Genomic DNA, 17,655 nt, shown 5'->3' on the forward strand with positions numbered 1-17,655 from the left:
CACAGCAAGATTCATTTCACTATTATATGTACAAGAAAAAGAATCTTAAAAAATTTTTTTTAAGTTTATTTATTTTGGGAGACAGAGAGAGCACGAACATAAGAGCATGAGTGGGGGAGTGACAGAGAGGGAGAGAGAGAATCCTAAACAGGCTCCACAACGTTAGCACAGAGCCAGGTGTGGGGCTCAGTCCCATGAAACGTGAGATCATGATCTGAGCCAAAATCAAGAAGCAGACACTTAACCAATTGAGCCACTCAGTCATCCCCAAGAAAAAGAATCTTTTTTTTTTTAAACTTGGAAGATAACTTTATTTTTTATTTATTTATTTTTTTAATATAATTTATTGTCAAATTGGCTAACATACAGTGTGTACAGTGTGCTCTTGGTTTTGGGGGTAGATTCCCAAGTTTCATCACTTACATACAACACCCAGTGCTCATCCCAACAAGTGAACTTGAGAAACTTAACAAGAAAAAGAATCTTAAGTGTATCAAGGAACGATAATGGTTCCTGAGAATGCACTATTACCCAAATATGCTCTGATTTTGCCATATTTGTGTTTGGTCTTTTATTCTTGATTTCCATTCTGCTTAGAATGACTGTAATGCCAGAATGTGAAGTCAAAAATTTACTAGAAAAAAAAGAAATTTTGGTACAAGTTGGAATAGTATACGGCTAGTAAAAATGACTTTAGAGAATAACATCTAATATCAAGAGAAAATGCTTTTGTTAAAATGTAAGTGGACATGAACTTATTTGCTTCATAATATATACATAAGTAGACTGACATTTTCCCTTATGTGTCCTTCATTACTCAATAATAAACAAAAAATGCTTTACACATATATTAAGCTAAATAGCAAGTTGTTAGTACTTTTATATTTATCACTGAAAAAAAAATATTCAAGGAAAATATTCCTTGCTCTACACTGGTAGTATGGACAGGAGACAAGTTTTTGGTAGTGTAGACAGGAAAGATACAGCCTCATTTTTTATAAAGGCATTGTCAATTGTCAGGTAAAAATATTTTCTAGGAAGTTCATTTAATCTTAAAATTAGTCTTAGAAAAGTTTCCACCCCATTCCCCTATATCCCATCAACAAAGCCATGAATTTCAGTCTGTGGTTCTCTACTTCCTCACACTTCCAGGATGTCCTGATGTAGCCCTCGCTTGCTGTCAACCATTTTGTACTTCCTTTCTTCCTCCTTTTTCTTTTCTTTCTCTATCTGTTGTCTTGTTTCTACTTTTGTTGAACCCCCAATAACCCTGATAATGGTTCACAACCTTTATTATTTACCAAGTATCTTCATATGTACTCTCTTAGTTAACCAAGAAAAAGGAAACAGTTTCAGCTGATTGGCCCTCATTTTCTCATAAAAACATCTTCAATAATTCTCACCCTGGTAGAGTGAAATTCCCCGTTATTTTGAGCCCCACAGTGGGCCAGTCTACACAGCTGTACCCTCTTCTACTCCTGGAGTATTCTGTTCTTCTCACCATTACCCAAATGTGCTCTATTTTCTGCATATTTATGTTTAGTCTTTCATTCTTGTTTCCATTCTGCTTAGAATGACTGTAATACCAGGATGTAAAACTCAAAAATTTACTAGAAAAAAAAAAGGCTTCTGAGGATTTCCCAGCAAGAGAATACCAAAGGAGACTTCCTTTGGAGTAAGTAGTTTCTACAGTACTTGACTTTTCTGTGAATTTTTGACAGATGGCTCAGTGACGATCACACAGCTGAAGGCACCAGTGACTATGGTGGTGGTGGTGGTGGTGTGTAAGAATTCTAGGAGCATTACTGCTTACCATTTGGAAGACTTCTGGAAATATCTTCCACTCGAAATTTCAGCTGACCATAATTTATCATTCAAATGAATACACTGAGAATAGAAGTGGGAGTTATTAAAAATTATACCAGGACAATACCAAGTGAAAAGCAAAACAATTATGGACAAATTTTACAGCTTCTTACTTTATATTTTAAAAATACAGACTCCTAGATTTCTGACCTTCTGAATATGAATTTCTGCAATTTGAGCCTAAATCTGTATTTTAAACAGGCTCCTTAGTTGCTTATTAACTGAAGTTTGACAACTACTATTCTGAAATGTTTTTTAAACATGTAGGCATTTGTGATTTTCTTCCATAATCTTCCTCTAACATATAATGGAGATCACCATCAATACATTTTATTGAGTAAACAATTATAGAGGGTGCCTTTATGGCCCAGTACACACACAAAGTTAAAATTTGCTTTCTTTATGACATTTCCAATGATGCATTTATACCCACTATAGCAATCAATTTAAAGACTTGATTTAAATACTGTAATTACAGAACTATTATTTTCTACTATTTTTCAGGGCAATTATATAACATTTCAATTACAATGCGATCTCCTTTACAAACTCTTATTGGCCATTTTATTTTAACTTACAAATAATCTCATTATAATTTAATAGACTTGCTAAGAAATGAACTTTTGGAACTCAAGTCATATTTTTATTGATAATTATTAGTTTTGTGACTCAAGCACATTGTTTTAAAATAAAAGAAAATTTTCTGCAATGTCCAACTTCTGGGGTTTAGAATTTTTCCAGTTCACCTAGTAAGGACCTCACCAAATTTTCTACTAAATAATTATATTCTCTGGAGTGGATACAAACACTTTCTAAGTTGCAACCCTTTAAAATCCTTTGAGAATTAATATAGAATATTTTGAATGCAAGAAAAAAGCCTCTAAAGTCCTTTTTCCATTTAAACTGTACATGGGTAATGAATAATTAAAAATATCAGTTAATGTTCTTCCTAACCCTGCTTCTCTTTGGTGCTGTATTCTCTTAACGAATCCTTTACAACTGCATGCATTTTTTGCTTTTTTTTTCTCTTCAAAAGGTCCTGCTCACCCCACACCCCCCACCTTCCAAAAAAAAATCACGCTCTCAGTAGCATGCTTCTGAATTATTCATCATATGTATGGATGGCCAGCAATCCTGTCATTTCACACCTCAGCTGAAATTAAAGTAGCACAGTGTGGTGTTTCTCCACCAGGGGTGAGCATCTGCATCATTGTAGAGGTTTTTAAAAATACAAACTCCAGACTCCACCTTGAACCTGTATCAGAATGTATGGATCTGAGGCCCACATGTGTGTGTTCTCATGGGCTTCCTCAGGTGCCAACCACTGCATGTCCTTCATTAAGAAGGAAACCACTGATTGCTAAGAGTTTGTCTAATTACTTTAGAGTTTGGGCTTTAGTTTCCAGTGGAGGATCTAATTAAAATACTTGCTACATGATAGTTGTGTGACCATATTATTTACTCTCCCTGAGATTAACTGCTCCTCTGAAGTTATCTTATCAAATTGAAAATGTTATTTTTACAGAGAGGGAGGGAGGCAAACCATAAGAGACTCTTAAATGCAGAGAACAAACTGAGGGTTGATGGGGATGGGGGGGTAGTGGGAGTGGGGGATATGGGAGATGGGGATTGAAGAGGGCACTTGTTGGAATGAGCACTGGGTGTTGTATGTAAGTGATGAATCATGGGAATCTACCCCCCCAAACCAAGAGCACACTGTATACTAGCCAACTTGACAATGAATTATATTAAAAAATAAATAAAAATAAAAATGTTAATTTTGATAATCAAAATAAGACAACCAATGTTAAGTGCCTGAATTTCCCTCTATGTAAGACAAATTTTCTTCTTTAACCTTGAAAATAAATGATTTTATGTGAAGAGTATTCTTTATACAATCTCCTTATGCTAGTTTTCACTTAATCAAACAGAGCTGACAGTCTCCATGAGGAATCATAAAAATAATCAACCTTATCCCAAAGAATTGTCAACCAAGACAAAGCTGGAGGGAAATTCATTTTCACCATCTCTTAATATTTGATTTACAAGGAAATTTGTTTTTATAGCCATTCTTGGTTTCAGAATAAAAACCTGAGGCGTAATCTTCTGGAACAATTTGTATATCATTTCTAACAAAGATGTTATGATGACCATCTATCAAAGCTCAACACCACTCAATAGCAATTACTATTATTGTAGTAATACCAAATTACTACAGAGGTAACAGTGAGAGCTGTTGGGTTGAATGTCAGAAAAGAAAAGGGAAAACTTCAAGGCATGGGGTAATTCTGTGTATTCACTTCCGCTTTAAGTGTAATATTCTGATCCCATGGGAGAGGTAGGGATGTGTGTAAGGTATGCTTCCTAGGAAGCATCAAAGGTAAAACTTCAAGCATCAGAATAACTGCTTTAACTCATTTGAGTCAATATATATGACAAATTTTAAAGGGACCCTGCTTCTGCCTGGAACACTCTGCCTGCAGATATTTCCACAGTTTACTTCCTCACCACTTTCAAGTCTTAGTTCAGATAATTCCTTCTTAGCAAGGTCTCCCTGTGACCACTTACTTAAAATTTTAACCCCTTGTTTGCTCAAGTACTATCTACCTATCCTCTTATTTTTCCATAATACTTGTCACTTTCTAATACCCTTATAATTTATATTATGTTTATTATCTCTATCTTCCTACACGTACACACAGATAGTCAGAATATGGGCTCCATGAAGGCAGAGACTTTTTTCCTTTTGCCTGCTGCTGTTTCTTCAATGCCTACAAAAGAGTACCTTGCAGTAGTAATTTGCTCAATAAATACTGAATGATTAAATGAATAAATAGATAAGCGAATGAAGGACTATTCAGTAACGCAACGTGGCAAGAAAATAGGACGTCCCTACATATGGTCAAATGGTGGATATTCATCAAGGCTATGTGAAACAGGAAACTCATCACCTGGGCACTTCAGAGAGAAGTAAGACCCATAAAATGTGGACTGACACATTTGGTTTTGGAGTTGCTTTCACTGCTGCATCATTCCCTGATCCCAAGACCAGATACATGGTTCCTCACATGGTCTGTACTCCATCTAAGCCGTTATGCTCAACACCACCAGAATAACTGATCTCAAGTCAAAAGTTGATCATGACTCTCATCTGCCTAACAGTCTTCACTGACTCTCCACTTTTTCAAGATGAAGTCTAACAAAATGTATAAAACTCCTACTTGTAGTTCTTCATTTTTTCCTCATTATTGCTTGCCCTCTGTGCGCCAAGTCATATCCAAATACTTGCAGTTTTCTAGAAGTGCTGTGTTCTCTGTGTATGTACACTTGTTTTCCTTTAGCAGTTCTAGCCTATCTAGCCCACACCTGGGATCCTTTGAATCTCAGCACAAGTGTCATCTTCCTTCTCCAAAGCCTACCCTGAATTGCCCAGGATGCACTGTTACCCTCTACTACTTAGCATGGTGAATCTGTCAATTCCTTCTTGTAGTTCCCCCAATTTCATGTTTTATGTAGTAGCCCTCTTTATCTCTCATGTTTTTTGTTTTCAAATTTATTTTTCTGCTTTTAATGCAGTTATACCAACTTCCTCCTCCTCAGTTTTCTTGGTATGTATTTTCTCATGATTTCATTTTTTAAAATATTATTGTGTTGTTATTTTTAAATGGGCTTCTTATCATAATATAGTAAAAAAATCTGTCAAGCTTGGTCCTTTAGAGTAGTTTATTTTCACTTATTAGGTTAGCAGTATATTTATGCTTTTGCTAATTTTTTACCTTTTAGCTTTTTGAATTAATTGAATTATGTTTCTTATCTTAGCCTTGTTAACTAGTTTTGGAATTATACTCTTGAATTTTAGTATTTTAGTGCTTACTCTCATTTCCAATATGCATAGTTAACTTAAAGCTTAAATTTAATCAATATATTTACTCTTCTTTTGAATAATACAAGGGCTTTGAACACTTTAACTCTGATTACTGATTACTGCCACCACCCCCAACTAGTATGCTGTTACGGAAGTTTTCAATTGTTTTGTTTATTGTGCAAATCAAATGCTATCTTTAATCACTTACTGTCAGTGTTTGTTTAGATTTATCTATGTTTATTCTTTTCTTTGCCCACCATTCTTTCTTGCATCTTAGAATTTCCTTTGAGGAAAAATTTCCTTTTTTCTTAGGATACTTTTATTCTGATGATCTCCTTAAAATTTCTTTCCCATTGTTTCTCAGTAGGTTTTTTTAAACACTATGACAATCAGTTATTTATTTATTTATTTATTTATTTATTTTTATTTTTTAATATATGAAATTTACTGTCAAATTGGTTTCCATACAACACCCAGTGCTCATCCCAAAAGGTGCCCTCCTCAATACCCATCACCCACCCTGCCCTCCCTCCCACCCCCCATCGACCCTCAGTTTGTTCTCAGTTTTTAACAGTCTCTTATGCTTTGGCTCTCTCCCACTCTAACCTCTTTTTTTTTTTTTTTTTCCTTCCCCTCCCCCATGGGTTTCTGTTATGTTTCTCAGGATCCACATAAGAGTGAAACCATATGGTATCTGTCTTTCTCTGTATGGCTTATTTCACTTAGCATCACACTCTCCAGTTCCATCCATGTTGCTACAAAAGGCCATATTTCATTTTTTCTCATTGCCACGTAGTATTCCATTGTGTAAATATAAGCAAATAAATTTAAAAAACTGATTGTCTATATAAAGACAATCAGTTTTTTAAATTTATTTGCTTATATTTACATAGTTATGTTCACCATTCTTTCTTATCTTTCAGACAAGATATGCTTTCTGGGAGAATTTGATTAAAAAATAATTTTTTTAATGTTTATTTTTGAGAGAGAGAGGGACAGAGTGTGAGCCAGGGGAAGGGTAGAGAGAAAGAATCTGAAGCAGGCTCCAGGCTCCCAGCTGTCAGCACAGAGTCCGACGTGGGGCTCAAACTCATGAACTGCAAAATCATGACCTGTGCCAAAGATGGACGCTCAACTGACTGAGTCACCCAGGTGCCCCTATTCTTTCTGGATTCTGATTAAATGTACCTCTTTCAAAAATTTTCATATTTTTCTTCTTTATACTGCATTCTGGATAATTTTTTCACATTTATATTCTACTTCTCTAATTCCCTCTTAAGCTGTGTCTCTAATGTTATCTAACATTTATCACACACACACACACACACACACACACACACACACACACACACACACCATATATATCTAGAAGTCTTGTTCATTCTTTTTTCAGCTATGGTGCCTCGTTATCTCTAATGTTCCTTTGTTCCTTAGCTATATTTGAGGGACCTTCTTTATTTGTTTAAACAGATTTAACACGTCTGTTTTATATTCTGAAATGGCAAAAATACAGTATGTGCAATCTTTAAGGGTCAGATTCTGGCATTTGTTTCTTTTGCTGACCCTCACTCATGTTAGCTCATAAGTATATAATGTGAGAATTCTTGAAGTCCTGGGTTAAGGTGTATTTCTCTAGAGAGGATTTTCTTTTACTTATTGTCAGGGGTAAACTTAGATTTTGGGAGAACACACAATTCATATAAACTCAAGTATACACTTCATGTAAGAGCTGGTTTGCGATTCTTGGTGGAGACTTTTTTCCTCCCTCTAGCAAGAGCTAATGTTGAGACAAATAAATTTCATTAGTCTCTTGCTTTTAAGAGTGGTTTTCCTACCCTATTTTACTATTTCTCTGTGGTAGTTACTCTTAAACATTTTTAGCTTTTTTTGAGACACTTCTATAGTCCCCCTAGGCTTTTCCTCCTTTGTCCTGAATATGTGTGATCTGAGCCCTATGCCACTAGGCATGGGCAAAAGCACAGGATAACATGCCAACTGCCTTCTATTTGGATTCATGATTTGGGCCTTTGAAGAAATCCTTTACTTTCCTGTCAGCTCCGGTATGCATTTTTAAGGTGATGTTTTAAGAGGAATTTTCAGGGTATCTGTCCCATCATATAGTTAGAAAGGTAAGTCCCTGAGGTGCCTGGGTGGCTCAAAATCTCCTGATTTTGGCTTGGGTCATGGTCTCATGGTTCGTGGGATTGAACCCTGTGTTGGGCTCTGTACTGGCAGGGCAGAGCCTGCTTGGGATTCTCTCCCTCCTCTCTCTGCCCCTCCTCCACTCTCTCTTTCTCTCTCTCTCTCTCAGAATAAATAAACTAAAAAAAAAAAAGTAAGTCCTTCGTTCCTTCTTTCAGTATTCTCAATTATCCATTTGATGGCATACATTCTTTTGTAATTGTCAATTAAATTTTCTATTTGTCCCAGTTGATTGTGTTCATCCTGGGGGCAGGAACTGTTGTTTCTTAATATATACTAATTTAAGAAATATTCAAAAATATTTATTCAAGAAATATTCAGTTTCTATTTCTTACCATGCCCTGGTATGCTGAATTAGTTGTTGTATATACAAAGGTAGTCTAAATTGAAACAGTGTCTGAACTTAACATGCTGACAATTAAAAATAATAAAAGCTTACATTTGTTGAATCATTTCCAGTTACCAAATGGTCAGCTGTTCTGATAAATGCTTCATATTTGTCTCATATTAATTTTCACAATTACTCTCTGAGTTTGCCATTATTATTATTTCATTTTAACAATGAGGAGACTGAGGCTGAAAGAAGTGACTTGTATGTGGCAAGAGAAGAGTGTGATAATTATTATGATAAACTAGCCACTACTTAGAAGAGTATCTTCAGGCAGGAACATGAAACTTTTCTAATAATCAGAGCATGAAACCTTTTTCTGAAAGAATTCAAACCTTGGTTATTTTACATGTATCAGACTTTTTAACTGAGTCCTATCTTTGAGCACCTACTTGATGTGGTAGATTTATCTCATCATGTAAGTTCTAGGAAAATGAAGAAGACGTATATACCCTTAAAGTTATGAACTCTTGAAATGTATCAAGCTATGACAATAGTAATTGCTATGTAACATATAGTTGCATTTTATTTTATTTAATGACATCCTTTCTGCAGCAATGTGTACTTTATTCAGCCTCACTTGTACTTGACATTTGAAGTTCTCCCAACCCCTGATCATTTTAATCTGCCTTATCGTAGGTTCTAGCCTCTTACATTCTTTGTTTTCTTTATTTCCTTATCTTCTGTGGCAGCCCAGGCAGCTGCCTAGTCTCCTCTTATTCTCACTCATCACCTACTATATGATGAGTTGCAGCATGAGATTTCCCTGCAGGTAGCAATGGGAACTTTTCTGTTCAGTTGTCTTGTACCCCTGGCCTCTATGTATACACAATGCTCTCTTTTTGATGTTATCTCTCCCCCCTTGCTTGCAAATGCTCTATTCTGATGATTCTTTTTTTCTTGAGTCAGCTCCATCCTGTGTTTGTTTCATTTTGGATTCTTCTTCTTTCTTTTCCTGAATCCTTTAAAAGGTTTTGGCTCTGAATTTTCAAGAGGAGTCTATAAAATCCAACAATGGGTATTTCAGAGATTTTTTTTTAATGTTTATGTATTTATTTTGAGAGACAGAGAACACAAGCAGGGGAGGGACAGAGAGAGAGGGAGAGAGAGAATCTCAAGCAGGCCTCATGCTGTCAGCGCAGAGCCTGACGCAAGCAAGACTCCATCTCACGAATCCATGAAATCACGACCTGAGCTGAAATCACGAGTCAGACGCTTAACTGACTGAGCCCCCCAGGCACCTCTGCTTCAGGGGTTTTTAATAGAGCATGAGCTCAGCAGGAAAAGAAGTCTTATCAGGATTTTTCACATTATAATTTTGCACTTTGTTTTATGACGACGGTACACCCAGAAAAAAACACATTGTTCATTTGAGTACGGGAAGTATCAACTGTTCTAGAAGGAATGGTGGTGTAAGTAAATAGAGGAAAACATTGCCAGAGGAAAAATCATCTTGTTTAACATTTCAAAAAGTGCAGACAGCATAGATGCTGTTCTTATTTTCAGCAGCTCTAATCAGACAATGATTACCTGGTACACCTTAAGGGTAGAGAAGTAAGATTGGTGAGTCTAAGACTCAAGTGCTGGAAATCTCACAGAAGAGTGGGCTTTTGACAGATCTTAGGCCTCTGATTAATTACAGACCAACAACTGCATGAGTCATAACTTGTTAGTCACATTAAAACTCTATCTAAATCAAGTTGAAAATACAATATAGATGTATTTTCCCTCTACGTGAAAAAAAAAAGCAGCTCCCAACATTAAGGACCATAAAGCTCCTGTAATTATGCATACATTGTTGTCAAACTCCCCTCAATTCTTCAGAAAAATATCTCACAATCAGCACAAACCCAATAGAATTCAGGGAAATTAGTCAAACCATCCCTAGAATGTTTGTGAAGTGTACTGATAAGGAGAGAAGAAATGAATAATAGTAGTTACTCCAAAATTCCCAATAGTAAATTAGAAAAGTAATAATTTTTAGAAAAATGAATATCTGAAAGTTAAAGAGAAAGCAAGTAAAAGTATCTACACTTATGAGCATTTAAATCTTGTTCTCTTAACAACTTTATACAATGTCAGTGCCTTGTGCTTTTCCTAAAGACATTACTGATGGATTCTCTCATTTTACTCCACACATTTGGTGGCATTTTTCTTTATTTTTATGACATCTTATGTATTTAGAAGAAGTTTATCAAGATTTGTTTGTGCTAATTCAGTCTTTTTAAAAAAGAGTATTTCCCAGTTGATGCCTGTACCCTGTTCTGCATTACTAACAATTATGCAAATGAATCTTAGAACCACCCACGTCCACTTGTAACATCAAGCTCCCTCTGTACAGTAGGACTAAAATTCAGAGATTAAATATATCTATAATAGTGCTGAACTTTTAAAATTTAAATTGGTATATTTTGGCTTTTGAAGTGGCAATCATATATTTTATAACATTATTACTTAGTGGGATGGCATACTGTTTTTTTCCCCTCCATTCTGTTCATTAAAATACTCATGTGCCTGGGCAAGCTTCCATAGAAATTCACCTATCTCTATCCTTTTATTTCTTTTGTTGGTGAGTGAACAGTAAAAAAGCTGAAAAATAAAGACTGATTTGCAGAATTACCAGCTGGAAAGAGTTTCAAAAGGTAATCTAATCTATTCCTTGGCTTTAATCCCGAGTAGCATTTTGCTTATATTTTTACTTATAACATTTCTTTTATTCTGCCTGAAGTTATAATTGGTCATATCCTCATTTGTCTCCTTTAGTACACTGAAATCTCTTTAAAGATATTTTAGCTACCTTTCAGTGTCTCATCATGCTTATCACATAATGTTCAATAATTGTTTAAGTGGAACCTAAGAAACATGAATTTTTGTCTTGTTTTTAAAAACTTCCAGAGAAAATAATCAGAGATACATTTGAGAAAGAAGTGAACATGAGCTTAAAATGGTTTATGCTAGAGTTAAAGTTCATTACTTCTATTTCTGTTCTTCACAGAAATAAAGAAATTAACTAATGTCTAATGTTGAGGGTTCTAAGGGAGATAGGCTGGATTTGTGTCCTGTATTCATCAATCTTTAGTTGTATGGCCATGAACCAGTCACTAAACTTCTCCAGGACTCATTTTCTCATTCCTAAGATAGTAATAATAGCAGTTACCTTTCTCAGATTGTTTTCCTAAGAGTTAGATATCATACAAACATAAAATGTTTAGTGCAATTTCTGATATGTAGTAACGCTCACTCATTAAATGTTGGCTATCATCATCACCATTATTACCATCATTCAGCTGGATTACCACAGTCAATAGTTTCAAATGTAATCTTTAATTCCTTAATTACTTTCTATCCCATAAACCTTGAAAAACTCCAACTGTTTTTTTCTTTTTTTGCTCTTGTCATTTGCCCTTTGAATGCTATCAGTCCTACTATTTAATATTGCACTAGAGGTGCTAGCCAAAGCAATAAGACAAGAAACTGAGTTGGGAAGGTAGACAGAACCGCTGACATAATTGATGGACTTCATAATCTACATACAAAATCTGAGATACTAAAAAGTTATTGATTAAAACTAATTAGACAATTCATCAAGGTAGAAAGATAGAAGACCAACCAGTAGTCCTTCTATACAACAGCAATAGCAAAACAGAAAATGAAATAGAAAAAAGATACTACTCATAATAGTGACAATACCTTTAAGGTTACTAGGCATAAATATAACAAAGACATGCATGTTTCTGTGGTATTTATTGTTATTCACAAAGAACCAGCATGAATTTCAAGCTAGGATTAATGAATGCATAGGAAGACAGTATTATTTTGATATTACCTTTTTCAAATTTTTCTATAAATTCTGTCAATTTCCAAGCAAACCCTAGAAGGAGGTATTTGGGAGGGGACAAAATAAAAAAGTAACTTTATTATCATACGGAAGTGTAAAGGTCCAGAATTGGACAAGACAACTAGAAAAAAGAAAATACAGAGGGAAAGATGCCCTACCAGATGATAAATATATTATAATTAAGAATATGGATGGGCATAGGAATAGACAAAAAGCAGATCTGTACAAAAAAATTTGAGAGTCCATAGCCTATTTAGGTTTACATGGATCTTGGTATGTTATCAGGAGGCATTATAAACCAGTGAAAAAATAAGAAAATGGACTAATGGTGATACTGGGACAATTGCCTTTGGAAATGAAAACAAAATGAAATTAGGTTTAATTTTTTATACCATACATAGAAATAAACTCCAAAAGATTTAAAGACCTAAATGTGAAAAAAGAACTTAAAAATCTTGAAAATAAAGAAGAATATCCTTATTACAACAGGGCAATAAAGAATTTATTATATAACACACAAGACGATAAAAAATAGACAAATTCAATACATCAAAATACAAAACTTTTCTACCATGAAAGACACCACAATGCTAAAAGAGTAAAGTGCCTGCAAGATATATATGTTAACATATAAGACAAATAGTAATATTTAGAATATATAATATCATTTAGAAAAAGACATAAGAGAGAAATGGGCAAGGAAGAGGTTAGGAAATTCACTAAATAGGAATCCCAAATAGCAGATAAATTTATGAGAAGATGCTCAGTATCATTTGTAATCAAAGCAGTGAAAAGTAAAACAATAAAGAGAAGACTTTTCACGTTATTAGAAGTAGCAAAAATTAAAATGTCTGACAATGTCAAGTACTGGTAAGAATTAGGAGAAATTGGAAGTCTTATATGCTCTTGGTGGAAGTGAAAATTGTGAACCCAATTTGAAGTATAATTTATCAATATTTAGTAAAGTTAAAAACGAATGGAACTTAGAACCTAATAATTATACTTCTAGATATACACCCCAAAGACATTCTTATACCTGGTGACAGAGATATATTTAAGGATATTTGTTTATAGCATTATTTTTAATAGTCAAGAAGTTAGAAACACTCTAAATCTCATGGATCAATAATGGTATAATCATATGAGGGACTACTGTATACATATGAACATGGGAAGATCTTGAAAACATAATATTTATCTAAAAAATAAACATAAAATGATGATTTACATGATGAAGAGAATATTCAGTTGTATCCGAATTGAATGTAGGATCTCAGTAATTACATCTCATTACATAAAGGCTAGACATTCTTATAAATTAATCATATAAGTTGATATGGTAACTTATTACATGGCATATTTAGACTGATGAAAAGATGATAGTCTGAAAGGAAAAAGAATGAGATGAAAACATTTATATTAGAACAAGATTTTTTAGCAAAACTTAATAAAATTGAATTTAAAGGTATAATAAACTTCATGAAGTTCACATAAATTAAAAAAAAATGTTTCTCCTAGCTCTGTTATTAAGTAGTCATGCCTTAATATGACATGCCACCATCTCTTTCTTCAATTCTCAAGAATCACAATCTGACATGCATCCCTGGTAGCTAGATTTTGGTCCCTTTGTTCCATAAAAGGAATCAGGAATCCCTAAAAGTAGTTGATTCCTTCTTACCAAGTAGGGAAAATAAAGTTATACTTGAAATGAGTAGTAAGAAATGCCTTCAAAATGTTGAAAGTGAGAATGCTTTCAAAGATGTCTGAGGGCAGTTTCTATAGGGAAAAATATGCCTCCAGGGGTTGTGCCAATCAGAGCACCAGAAGAAAATAATGATCCTGTCAAAGTCCATGAGTTTATAATATTACTTAAAATAGGTAAATCGTATGAATATATAGAAGCAACAGCATCTATCAATTTCCAGTAATGTCTATAGAAAATACATGTATCAACTGAACTATGTAAGTATATTTTATTTTCATCAATCCCATTAGGAAAAATTCAGATGGTAAAAATTTAATGGGGAAGCCATGTTAAAAAGTTGTGTATGAGGTACTAAAAGGAAAATGGGTGAGGGTGACAATTAAGGGATGCCCGTAAGACAGTATGTGAGAAACCATTTCTCAGCAACAGACCAACTGACATCCAGCAGCAGGTGTATCATAACAAGAATAACATCCCAATAATCACTGGCTCCGTGGGACCCTATAAGAAAGCACACCCAGGTCCTATGTTTTGGTCTCACATCTCTGGCTAATAATCTAAATGTATAAACATATCAAAGTACTAATTCTATAATATGTAAACTTAATCTCTAATTAAACAGCCATCTTGAGATGGTTGTTTCCATGGCAAGTAATTTTGCATGGGATGGTATGACAAATGGTGGAACTGACGGAGAAACATACCACATTCTTAGTATTAATACTTTGGTGTTAAGTGCAAGTATAGTAATGATTTGTAATTACTTTGCTCATTTGTATTTGTGCTCTCTTCTTTTTAAAGAGAAATATTTAAAGAAAACTGACACAAAAGACTTGAGATTCTCATTGAAATACTTAGAAAGATCTAACTTAACTTTGTGGTCAATGTTTAGATGTTCAAGGCAACCTGATTTCTAGAATCATCCATTTAGATTTATCGAATGTATAAGTAGTGTTTCAATGCTTAGTAAGATTTGTTTTGTTTTGTTTTTCTCGTGGGTATTTGAAAGTGTGCCTTCCTGGATGTTTGAAGTGCTTGAAAGAATCAGATATATCAAATTTGTCGTTTTATTTAAAAATGTTTAAGACAGTCTGCTTAACTTTTTAAAAAATATTTTTAAGTATTTAGAGGATTTTAATCTACCAAATGTATAAATAAATTTAATATTAATTCAAGGACAAATACAAGATGGTATTTTACTTTATTTTGTTTTTAAAGTTTATTTATTTTGAGAGAGAGAGAGTGAGAGCAGCAGAGGCACAGAGAGTGAGAGGGAGAGAGAGAAAGAATCCCAAGCAGGCTCCACAATGTCAGTGCAGAGCCTGATGCAGGACTTGAACTCATAATCCACGATATCATTACCTGAACCGAAATCAAGAATGGGATGCTTTAACCCTACTGAGCCACTCAGGCTCCCCACAAGTTAGTATTTTAATGTATTCACAAAATTGTTGTTTTAAAAAATAAGATTCATAAGTTTACTTTGAATTTTTACAAAAACTGAGCTTTAAAATTAAATCTATCAAAAACAACACCACCAACTCCATATATTGTAGATGGACTATCATATAGATACCAGGAAACATAAAAATGTGACCTGAGGAGGGGAATATAGCAGACATGAAATTTTATCTGAAATGTTTAATTTGTCAATAAATCTGAAATAATCATAACAAAATATTTGTTTATTGGTGGCAGGTACACTGGTGATAATTTTATTATCCATTGTCTTTTCAATTTTTCTCAAGATATCTGTTGTGAAGTTTCAAATAATAATATAGGAAGAACCCAAGAGACCAATAAAAGTGGTGAACTGGACATAGACTTGGGCTATTTAAATAGATTAACTATGAGGACAATAGCTGGATAATTAAAATTATATAACAAAACATTTTCATTTAATGCAAAACAGGTTAGAAATGAAAGAAGTAAAATTAGAAGAAAATAAGAATGAAAGAAGATGTCAACATGTCTCATACATTATGACTGATGAACTAACACAGTGACAATCTGAGATTCGCTGTGTTCTTTCATGTAAAGTGGACAAAATAATGTGTATTTGAGTAAAATAGTAACTGGTGATAAAATATATTCTTTCCAATAAAACCTGGAAATAAATCATAAAAGTCTGCAGTGGAAACTCCAACATGGAGAAAAGTTTACTTGCTAAAATCTAAGTGAAATAAAGGATGATTTATTTCTATGTTATCAATGACATTATTCACAGAGAATTCATATTATTGGGTAAAACACTCAGGAGGCATGACATAACATGAAGTACCTAGCATAGTGTTCATGGCAGATACTCAATAACAGGTAGCTATTATGATTGTGATTGTTATTTTTTATGATATTATTATTCATTTGGCAAAAGGCATGAGAACTTTGTTTTTCTTCTCATTTAATCACTCCCATTAAACTTGAGAAATAATAAGGATTTCTGTTTTGATTTTAGTTATTTCAGTGATTGAAGTGAAAATAAATTTCCACAAAAAAATCTCATTGTACAATTGTTAAATCATTTGCAATAGATAATTGCGTTGACAGACCAGTTAGGTCTCAGAGCTATATTGCCTACCACTTCTGTAACTTTTCTGCCTTACTTTCTCTGGGGAGGATGGTTATATTTATCTCTTCCAGTGAATGAATGTGTTCACTTTAAAACATTTTTGCGAAAAACAAAAGTCACTAAGCCTGTATTTAGCTTATCTAATTAATTTGATAAAATTATTGATAGGCTGTTTTCCAGAAAACTAAATCTAGGATATTCCTTAACTTTTCCACTTTGAATATAGCAAAGGTGAATTATGTTTTATATTATTAAAATACTTGTCCTTTTAGGTTAGGAGAAGCATTCTCATTTGGGTTAAATAGCTATGAATTTTAATGCTTAAATGATATTATAATGAAGACATTAAATATCAGTTATTTTTGGGTTTACTCACATGTATAATGAGAAGCTTTAATCCAAAGATATATGTTCAGAGTTTATATATCACTGAGTATCATGGTTTATACAGTCTTTTCTCAACTCATACTATCAATATACTTGCGGACTATCATTAAAATTTTGTAAAGGATATATACATAGGTGTATTGGGAAAGCACTTCAAAATATATGTGTGCACTAATTAAAATGTCTACCTTAGAATATTTCTGGTCGAGGGACCTTACCTCATTCTTAGTCTAGGAAATACAATTGGAGTTTTTCTGGATTATTTTTAATGTACTACATACTACTTCTAATGAGATGCTTTGGAAATATAATTAAGTATGAAGATGGCTACTAATATCATTAAGGAGAAAGTACAGCTAGGCTTTTCTAAGCCAGTTGAACCATTGTGCCAGCTGCCTCATTCGGTAATAAATCATATCTGATATCTGGAAGCAGAAATACCCTGTAAGCATGTTTTTTTTTCTTTTCTTGGCCATAAAAGTTTGGAGGACTGTATAGAATAGGATTTCTGATAGAGTCAAATCAAGTCTCAATCAGACTGTAAGTACCTGCTGATCTGCTTTTTTTAGTGGGGTTTGAGGTTGTTTTGCAAAATCGATGGTGTGCTTCAGGAAGAGCATATCATGTTTGCAGTGGATATAATACAAAACCATAAACTACAATGATTGTTCTTAAATTACCCAAAGTGAGAATATCTTACAAATTCTAAGAATTATGACAAAAAGCCCCCATAAATATGAGTATTACCTTACATTTTATTTTAGCTTTATTAATATTAATGCCAGAGAGAAAAGATGGATAGGAAACTTATCTAATTATAAACAATCTATAGAGA

The 17,655-nt window shown here is 33.7% G+C and overlaps 1 protein-coding gene across 3 annotated transcripts in view; it reads right to left on the reverse strand.

Annotated features, from left to right (window-relative positions):
• KCNQ5 (potassium voltage-gated channel subfamily Q member 5) overlaps positions 1-17,655 on the reverse strand; it is a 518,932-nt gene that overhangs the window by 269,432 nt on the left and 231,845 nt on the right. The gene's annotated exons all lie outside the window — the stretch shown is intronic.

This window comes from Panthera pardus, unplaced genomic scaffold (assembly GCF_024362965.1).
Source record: "Panthera pardus isolate Hobbes unplaced genomic scaffold, ASM2436296v1 HiC_scaffold_17, whole genome shotgun sequence".
Taxonomy (NCBI): domain Eukaryota; kingdom Metazoa; phylum Chordata; class Mammalia; order Carnivora; family Felidae; genus Panthera; species Panthera pardus.